Source organism: Oenanthe melanoleuca, chromosome 10, assembly GCF_029582105.1.
Source record: "Oenanthe melanoleuca isolate GR-GAL-2019-014 chromosome 10, OMel1.0, whole genome shotgun sequence".
NCBI classification, from domain to species: Eukaryota; Metazoa; Chordata; class Aves; order Passeriformes; family Muscicapidae; genus Oenanthe; species Oenanthe melanoleuca.
In genome coordinates this window covers 9,883,593-9,892,342 of record NC_079344.1, presented here as the reverse complement: position 1 = coordinate 9,892,342, position 8,750 = coordinate 9,883,593, and the positions used below count along the sequence as shown (strand labels likewise).

The window sequence follows — 8,750 nt, the reverse complement described above, 5'->3', positions numbered from 1 at the left end:
GTATGGTATAGGGGGTGTCTCTGTGCTAAACCTTCCACCAGCCCTATCTGTGCACATTTTGAGCCATCTGGCAGCTCTCATGGGCCAGGAGCCATACCTTGAAACACAAAAGTCTTCTCCAGGGGAGCTGTAATGGTTACTGAAGGAATCCAGTCTTTATTTAGTGTTGCTGTAAGGCTAGGAAGCAATGAAAGAACACAGCAACACAACTCCTTCCAGGCAGCAAGAAGTGATTTATTGAAAGCCATGGCACATATATATAGGATAGATTGTGAAAAACAAAGTAGAAAAGGCTCATTTGTCAAAGAAGGCAACACCTCTTTGAAAACATGCTTTCTGCAAAGCATCACGAGACACTCACACGGCTCGGTGCTCAACAGCAGGTGTCTGTCTGTGTTGTTCTTCCTTCCTTCCCTTGTTTTGTCTCTGAGAAAGATCCCCAGCCTGGGAAAGATCCAAGCTGGAGCTGAGAAAAGTCAACAGCCTGGGAAAAAAACAGATTAGGTTTCTCCACAAGCCTTCAGCAGTGTCCACAGTTTAGTCCATGAGAGACTGTCCCCACCACCGCAGACACTGCTCGGTTGCCACTCTGTGACTGCCGCGCCACATTGGGGTGTTTCAGGAGGAAAAGTGGAGAATGACTTTTCCATGTGAAGCCATGTGAGGGCATTCAGCCAGACAGCATGTAATTACCCTGGCTGGAGCTGGGCCAAGCAGAGGATCTGTGGCTCCCCATCTGCAGGCTTATTTCCAGCACTTCAAATGAGAGATTTCGACGGAACATGCAGGAATTAATGAAAAAAAGTTAGTTTATCTCTGGATATCTCCTCCATCAAACCCACATCAGACACAAATAACTCACCTGCCCTGGACTGCCCTTCAAAGGCTCATCTTACAAGCCCAAATGAAAGAGCTGCTGGAGGCAAGGAGCCTTTCCTGTTCATTCAGGTGAGTTGTGAAGTGGGTAATGAAAATGCTATTGTTTTCTGACATGGCCAGAATAGGTTACTCATGAAAATAAATTCCGCCTGTGACTCTTCCTCTTACAATACAAACTGTGGCTGTAATCCAGTAAAGCACTTTAGTTTGTGCTTAACTGGAGGTTTGTGGGCAGCCCTGCTGATAGCAAGGGATCAGCTCTCGTGCCCAAAGTTAAATTTGAGGAGTGGGAGCTGGCAGGTGGGCGATGAGCAGGGCCACTGCCCAGTGCCCTGCCTTATTATCCCTGATTATATGGGCTTAGTGTTGGGCTGGATCCAGCCCAGTGGAACAAAGGAGCAGGATTAGCAGGCGTGCAAAGAGGGAGCAAAGCCAGAGGGCTCCAGCAGTGTCGAAACACAACTTTGTTACTCTGACAGAATGTATAAAAGTGAATAGAAAGGATGTATGATTGCTGTTGCCATCCTGTTAATTGGGCTGAACTCATGCTTCATTAGTGCTACAATATGCTTCCATCTTAACAAAGCCCTGTTGGGTGTATGGAGCCACTTTACTATTAGTAAAATGAAGCCTTATCAGAGAGCCCTGTAATTCATTTTGTAAGACAAGTCATGACATATATTGTGTTGAAATTGCACTGAAGAGACAGATTACTTGCTTAACACTTGTTTTTCCTAATGAACAGGAAAAGATGTTTCCAAAACTAAGTTATTTATTGCACTGGGAGCTCTTCTGACCTGGTGCCTAATTACATCACGTAGTCCTTTAGCAGTGTTTCAAGTAGTTCCTAAATAACCCATATTGAACTGAGCTGCTTTTTCTCCTCACGTTCTCCCAGCACACTGTGAAAACACCATCAAGCATTAAATTCCTTGTTTCCTGCCATCACTGTGAAGATTTTCGTGTATAAACGGCACAATTTCCCTGCAGCAGGAATGCAGCAAAAGCACTAGCACAACACACATTCCCTGCTTAAGCAGCACAGTGAAAACTTGACACAGAAGCAAGAAACAACAAGCACTGTCTTGTTCACTGCCCCTAGACACCACTGTGCTCCCCAGCACCTCTGTACAGTGGGCAGAGCACGTGTTTGTAGTAGAGCCATGATAGATACTGACCTGGTGGTGATTTTTCTATGGATTCCCTGTGCTGGGAAGGCAGTTTGGATGTAACCAGGGCACAGATCTACATTAGCCTCAACTGGAGAGCTGACTGAAGTCAGTCCTGCCCTACCAGTCATTCCTGAAGTGGATTATGGATTCAACTCTACCCCAGCTCTCAGATCTTCCTACCTAAATGATCTTAATTTGTGATTACTGCTCAGGGAAGGGACATGTGTAGCAAAATCTTTTTCTTTTCATGCTTCTTCCTTGTACCATTCTCTAGCCTTTCTGTAAACACCCATGCTTACTCATGTTTTCTACAGTAGACCTAAAAATATCCCCCTCTCTCCATTTTAATGCTATGTCCTGCAGACCTGAGATGACCCTAAGTGAGAGATCGTAGCAGCATAGTCTAATGGAGAAGAAAAATGGCAATGAGGTAATGTAACTGTCTGAAAGAGCATTTCTGAACTGCTCACCAGTTCTTGTATTGTCATCCATCTCCAGGGCTAAGGGCATTTCTTGGTGTAACCCCCTGAAATCCATGGATTTTATCCCAGGGTGGCTGCAGTCATTCAAGTGAATGCTGTGGATGATGGGCACAGCCTCTCATTTGCTGCACAATTGTGCATCTCCAGTGAAGTCAGCACCAGCCCTGAGGACCCAGGGGGGTTGCATGTGGTCACACTAAATCAGATCTGCCCCAGAGCTCTAAATCAGCACGGTGGTGCAAAATTTGGAACAACAATTGGGAACTAGAACTGGTTTTGCAGAAAGATTGGTATTTACTGCTTAAACAGAAATCTTATTCTTACAGGCATGGAAAATGCTGTACTACAATATACTTGGAGACATCCTGTAAGATTTTTTTCCAAGATGGAATAATGCCTTTCTTAATGCCTTAGGGCCACCATAAGACACAGTTGTTGGTTTTCATCAGGGTAATTTGAATCTGGCTCAGATCCCTTCTCTGGTTTGTCATGCAGTTGTAGAGATGTTTGAGTGAAATGCAGGGATGGGACAGGATGGAGCAAGGCAGGACAGGAACAACTGTTTTGGTGGCAGAGCCAGCTTACAGTGATTTAAAGTGATCACAGAGCTCACATATAGAATAGGTGACAGCTCATGTTCACACGTCTTTGTGGTCAAGGACACACCATTCTCTGATTGCTTAACCAAGTGATTTCCTCAGCTCATTTTTGTGTGGGTTACATATGTAACCAAAAGTGAATAAAGAAAACTAATGACAATTGTAGGAAATTGTAGGGTTTAGTATATAGAGGCTGTAAGAACATCTAATTTCCCATTCTTCTCACTGTGTTTGTAGATGTGAATATGAAGCAAGTGACACGCTGTCAATGCTCTCCCACAGAATGAATTCAACAACAGTGCAAGATGCAATCCACTTGCAAATGTCTAGCCAGGTTATTCTGTGGGGGTTATTTAGGCAGCCTTCCTGGGGTAAATTACAGTTTTGTAGAAAGTGGATGGTTGAAATTTAACATGTTGAGGAGCACAGGCACCCCTTCCACTTCCCTGAGAGTGACCTGAATTTGCAGGGATGGTGGGTATTGTTTGGTACTGGGTATATTTTGCTTAACCTGTCATATGCCTTAACTCATCACAGTGTTTTGCATCTGGGTTGGCTGTATCTTTATCAAGCATTAACATGCATAAGGGTTTGCCAGTACTTAATAAAAATGCTGCTGAAAACTGCATTCTTTCACCTGTTTACTGAAGCAGATTATATTGTGTTTGAACTGTGTTTGAACTGAAGGTACACTCATGTGAAAACTGTTATATTCATAACCCACACCCAAGCAATAAGGAGCTCAGTTAATGAAAATCACTCAAAGGAAATCACTGCTCACCCCTTCCAAGATCAATTAGAAAGATTATTCCAGCATCCCTAATGCTGCCACACTGCTGTTGTACTGTTAAGCTCCTCTTCTCTTTGGAAGACTGAGGTAAGGAATTTGACAATAATGTGAAATAAAGCATTTATGATGTTATTACCACTTTCTACAGGAAAGGACAACATTTGGACAGAGTAAATGTATAAGGTCTCTGCGAGTCTCCCATTCAAACAAGCACAAGAACAGAAGATTTGGCACCAACCAAAACTGGATTGGAGAGTTGGAGCCACCTTTTCAGATAAAGGCTGGCAAAGCACTTTCCCAGGGGGTTTTTCTCCTTGGAGCACATCTCAGTGAGGCTTCCTAATGCTCAGTAAAGCAAGGATCATCTGGAAGATGGCTGTTTCTCCAAAGAGAGGAGAAAACATCCTTTCTGGCAGTACCCCAGCAAACTCAGATGCTGTCACAGCAGAACAGATGGAGGCTCTGCCAGAGAAGGAATCCTGTTTCTGAGTTGCATGAGCATGGCAGTGTGGGCAAAGCCTTGGCTGCTGGGCACAGTGATGTTCCAGTGCCTTTGGAGACATACAGCAAATTATAACTGTTGGGAGCCTGGCTTTGCTGTGAGTGTTTCAGTTGTCAAATGTATTTGCTTTCCTTCCCTTTTTCCTCTCCTCTGGTGTCTCTGCTGACAGCAACAGGTTTCTTTCAGAATTTATTTTTCCCACTGCATTAGTAAGTGGGCCTGAGCTTTAATGTACAGAGCTGCTTGAGTTTCTTAATAAGTGGAAAAGGGCTTAAAAGCTGAGACTCTAATATTTATCAATAATGAGAAACCTTCAGAACTGCTTTGAATATTTGTTTGATAGTAAATGTTCTTCCAAAAATAGTCAATTCTTTAACTATATAAAAAAATAGTATTGCTAAAGCATTGCTTCTCATTGCAAAAAATGGTCCAATCCTTCAAACAGCATTAGAGATATAATTCATTGACTTATGCAAATGAAAAATGTTCATAATCATTTTGGTAAATATTTCATCTAGTGTAAATACAGATCCATTTTAAACTGCAAATATATGCAAAGGCAGGTAAGTTTTATTTCAATCAGTTCACCACACAAAGAGCTGCAGCCTTTTTTGAGTGAATTTTCCTCCTATCTGCATCTGGAGGATAAAAGGGAGGAAAGAGAAGAGAGCAAACTTTTTTCTCCAATGGTTGTGACTAAATCACTGAATAACTACTTTTTTTTGCTCTTTACAGCAGTGTTTTTTTATTCAGAGAGATTCATGTGCTGCACTATGAGGGGGAAAGTGCCCCAATCCAAAGAGTAGAAAATAGAAGGGCTAATCTTCACTACCCCTGTGTTTAAATATGAGGATTTATGGAACACAGTAGGAAAAAGTAAGGCAGTGGTTTCCTTTAAAGTAAACCCCCAGTTTTTGCTCTCCAGCCATACATACAATTCATTTACTTGACACATTCTGATGCATTAGATTGCCCATGTTAATTCCTTTGAAATATTTTCTATCCCACTGTACCTTCAAAATCACAAAGCAGTTGTTTTAGCTTTGCAAGCTCATGTGCTATTGGAAAGAGAGGACATTTCCCATTTGGCTTTGTAGCATTCACTAACCACATACTTCAGATTTTTTGTCTGGGCCTTTAATAAAAGCTTATGAACCTCTGACTTGTGTGATTACAATCAGGAAATGTCTTTTTTAAACACTGACATAGTTTTCTTTTGTCAAGCCAGAAAGCAGGGAAACTCCTTCTAATTCCCTCCACTGATAATTTTTCTTTCTGTCATCCCTGAATGCTGCTGAGTGCTCAGTGCTGTCAGTGGCTGCTGGAAACATCTCTAAGCAGCTTCATCCCTGCTTTTCTAAGAGATCTCATTACCTGAAGTCCTGCACAAAGCCAGGAAGAAGCCAGCATCCCCTCTGGTTCCCCCTTGCAGAGCAATATGGCAAAGAAGCTGATGCAGGGTATGGATTTTCCCTCAGCCAGGAATTCTGTGCAGCACAGAGCAGGATCAGCAGCCTGCCTTGTTAGCATGAAACTCCCAGAAAGTGGGGAAGTGAAATCCTGGTCACCAAGGACATTTTACCAATAAGTTCAGCAGGCTCAGGCTCAGACTCCCTCCCTCTCCTACAGTGAGAGGTGGGGTCCTGCTGCCCTGGTGCTTTGCTCAGCACCTTCAGGCTTGTAATCAATCATGTGTCTTCAGACTCAGCTTTAGTCTGTCCTTAAGATTTCCTGGAAAACCTTAGGCAAGCAGATAGTGTCTGGGTGATTTGTAACACAGAAGAGAACAGGCACATCTCTCCCATGGGAGGGGCAGAACTTCACTGCTGCAGGGTCTCATCCTTCCTTCTCCCCGTGGCTGTGGGAATCTGGGGAGCAGGGGCACCCTCAGTTTGCAAAGTATAAACAATATCCAGAGTGCAGGCCCTTGGACCTGCTGCCTGCTCCAGGCTCTGCCAGCTGGCGCCCAACGTGGGGCAGCTCCCTTCCCTTTCCTTTCCTTTCTCTGCAGAGATGGATGGATGGAATTTCCTCATGGACAAAGGTAAAAAACAAAGGAGGCTCTCATTCCCAGGATAACACCCAGCACTTTATTCTCGAACTATGTCCAGGGAGAGAGAGAGGGAGACAAAAGATTTTGGGAATTTTAAACCCGGAGGTTTAAAAGGCCAGATCACAGCCAAGGGGGTTGTGCTGGCAGGGAGGGACTAAGGGAGAGCAAAACCAACTTCACACACCCTGGGGGCATACAGTGCAAACCATTTCTTCAGTGCAATATGAAACCATAACAGTACAATACAACACTGCAGAGCTGGTGCTGTGCAAGGAATTCCCAGCTCCAACCTGATGTTTTTCCTTTAATCCTACACCATTATGTATGTTTTACAGCTGCACTCCAGATGTGCCATACTCCAAGATCTTGCTCCAAGTATTCCCCAAAGATGTACACAGCCTTTCCAATTTTAAAATATTAATAGAAGGATTAGCATCATTATTTGTTGGTTGATATTCTCTCCCTGATGTACACATGTCTGAGCAGACACATGTAGATGGGCCAGGATTTTTTTCTCTTCTATGTGGGGCAGCCCCTAATGTTCTCCCATGAGGGATTTAAGCAAAAAAAATCACTCATTTAATTGAAGTTTTATTTAACTTCAAAGTGCTTTCTACTACCTTAATGTGGTCAGCTGAGTTTTTTCTGGTGATTGGAGCAGGATGAGGGAGACCAAGTTCTGGGTAAGTCCCTGCTCTGGCCAGGTTTTAAATGTTTTTCTTTTCTTATACAGAAAGATAAAGATATGAGCAGATCCCTCATTCATGTTTGTGTAGACCCATCCAGGAGTGCAGTATCTTGCTGTCCCTCCAGGTATGACCATTTTCTGGTCAGGGAACTGAGTTTGGCTGATGATAAAACCTCAGTGATCATCAGTGATGGTGCAGTCTTTACCACAAGGAAAAGAATTTCTGCATTTCTGCATTCAGGTGAATGCTGAGGAATTGTCTCTGCAGATCAGAAAAGAGCTGACAAGAGCATGAATCTCTCTGTTGTTCTTCCTTGTAGTTAAAAGGAGAGGTAGCTTGTACTTCAGTTGTTCCTCTGATGGTACCAAATCAGCCAACTACTGCAATAACATGAAAATGTCATTTCTTGCATGATAAATAGGGATGTTTCATCCTAGAAAGGATACCCAAGTGAAAACTTGCCAGTGAGATGACCCAGGCTCGCTGCCTATCAAAGTCAAGCTCGCTGCAGGCTGCTCATGGATTTCAGAAACAATCTTAAAGCAGAGCAAAAACCCAGCCTGTACCTGAGATTGTCAAATCTGGTGTGAACAGCAAAGCTGACAACTTGCTTATCTTAGAAAATCACTTGTGGGTTTTGTGTTGGAGTCTCTTCAGTGGTTTAGAAAAATAAATATAGATGTACTGAAGAGGTTTGCTTAGGCAGCATCCTGTGCTGCTTGGAGCCTCTGCACAAGATGATTCTTTTGGAGGTTTATGGACTTCTCCTGTGCACATAATGATGGCTGCAGGGAAAGGAGAGGACTGGGAAGAGACCAGTAATAACCCAGTGCCTGGCAAAGGTGCTCCAATAAGTGAGGTTCACCTCACAAAGTGAGTCTTGGCAAAACCACAGTGTTATATTTCAGTTGAGGAGGGGTGTGAGGAGGAATAAATTAAGAGGGAAAATAATAAGCACATGCAGTAGAAGGAAAATGTTTCACTCTGTAAAGGATTGTTAACTTGTAAACAGATAACTCTCCTTTCTCTGATTAATCTTGGCTCTGTAAATGTCATGGTCCAAGGTTCATTCTCAATCACCACACTCAGGGAATTCCAGCTGGGGCAGAAGCAGCCAAGAATGACAAGGCAGCAGTGCTGGTGATAACCACAGAGCTGGCAGACTTCTCCAGGAGTGAGGCTGGATTCTCATAAACCCAACGGGACCCAGACTCCAGAGAAACCCATAAGTGTCTCCTGTAAAACTAGATGGTAATGGCAGGTGCCAAAAAGATGCTAAAGTATTCAGGGATGTCAAGACATTTGAAAGAATATTAAAATATTTGTTTAAAAAGTTGCCAATCTATACAAATAGCTCAAAACTTACCTCTGCAGTGTCAGAAACCTGAAAATGCAGGGAACTGCCTCAGGTTTGCTCTCTTATAAATTTTGACCTTTGACTCAGCTGCCCAGACACTGCTTGGATTTTACATTGGTTTTCTTCGTAACTGGATAAAGCTCAGCAGTTTCAGCTGAGTTTATGGCTTCAATCACATCATCATATATATGAACTCAGAAACTTACCATGAAAAACCTACTGGGAAT

The 8,750-nt window shown here is 43.1% G+C and overlaps 1 long non-coding RNA gene across 1 annotated transcript; it reads left to right on the top strand.

Annotated features, from left to right (window-relative positions):
• The first annotated feature begins 647 nt into the window (after window positions 1-647).
• LOC130257512 (uncharacterized) lies at window positions 648-4,617 on the top strand. The gene is made up of 3 exons (XR_008841330.1): window positions 648-948; window positions 2,415-2,481; window positions 4,071-4,617. It is a non-coding gene; the product is annotated as an uncharacterized LOC130257512 (long non-coding RNA).
• Window positions 4,618-8,750: the final 4,133 nt, after the last annotated feature.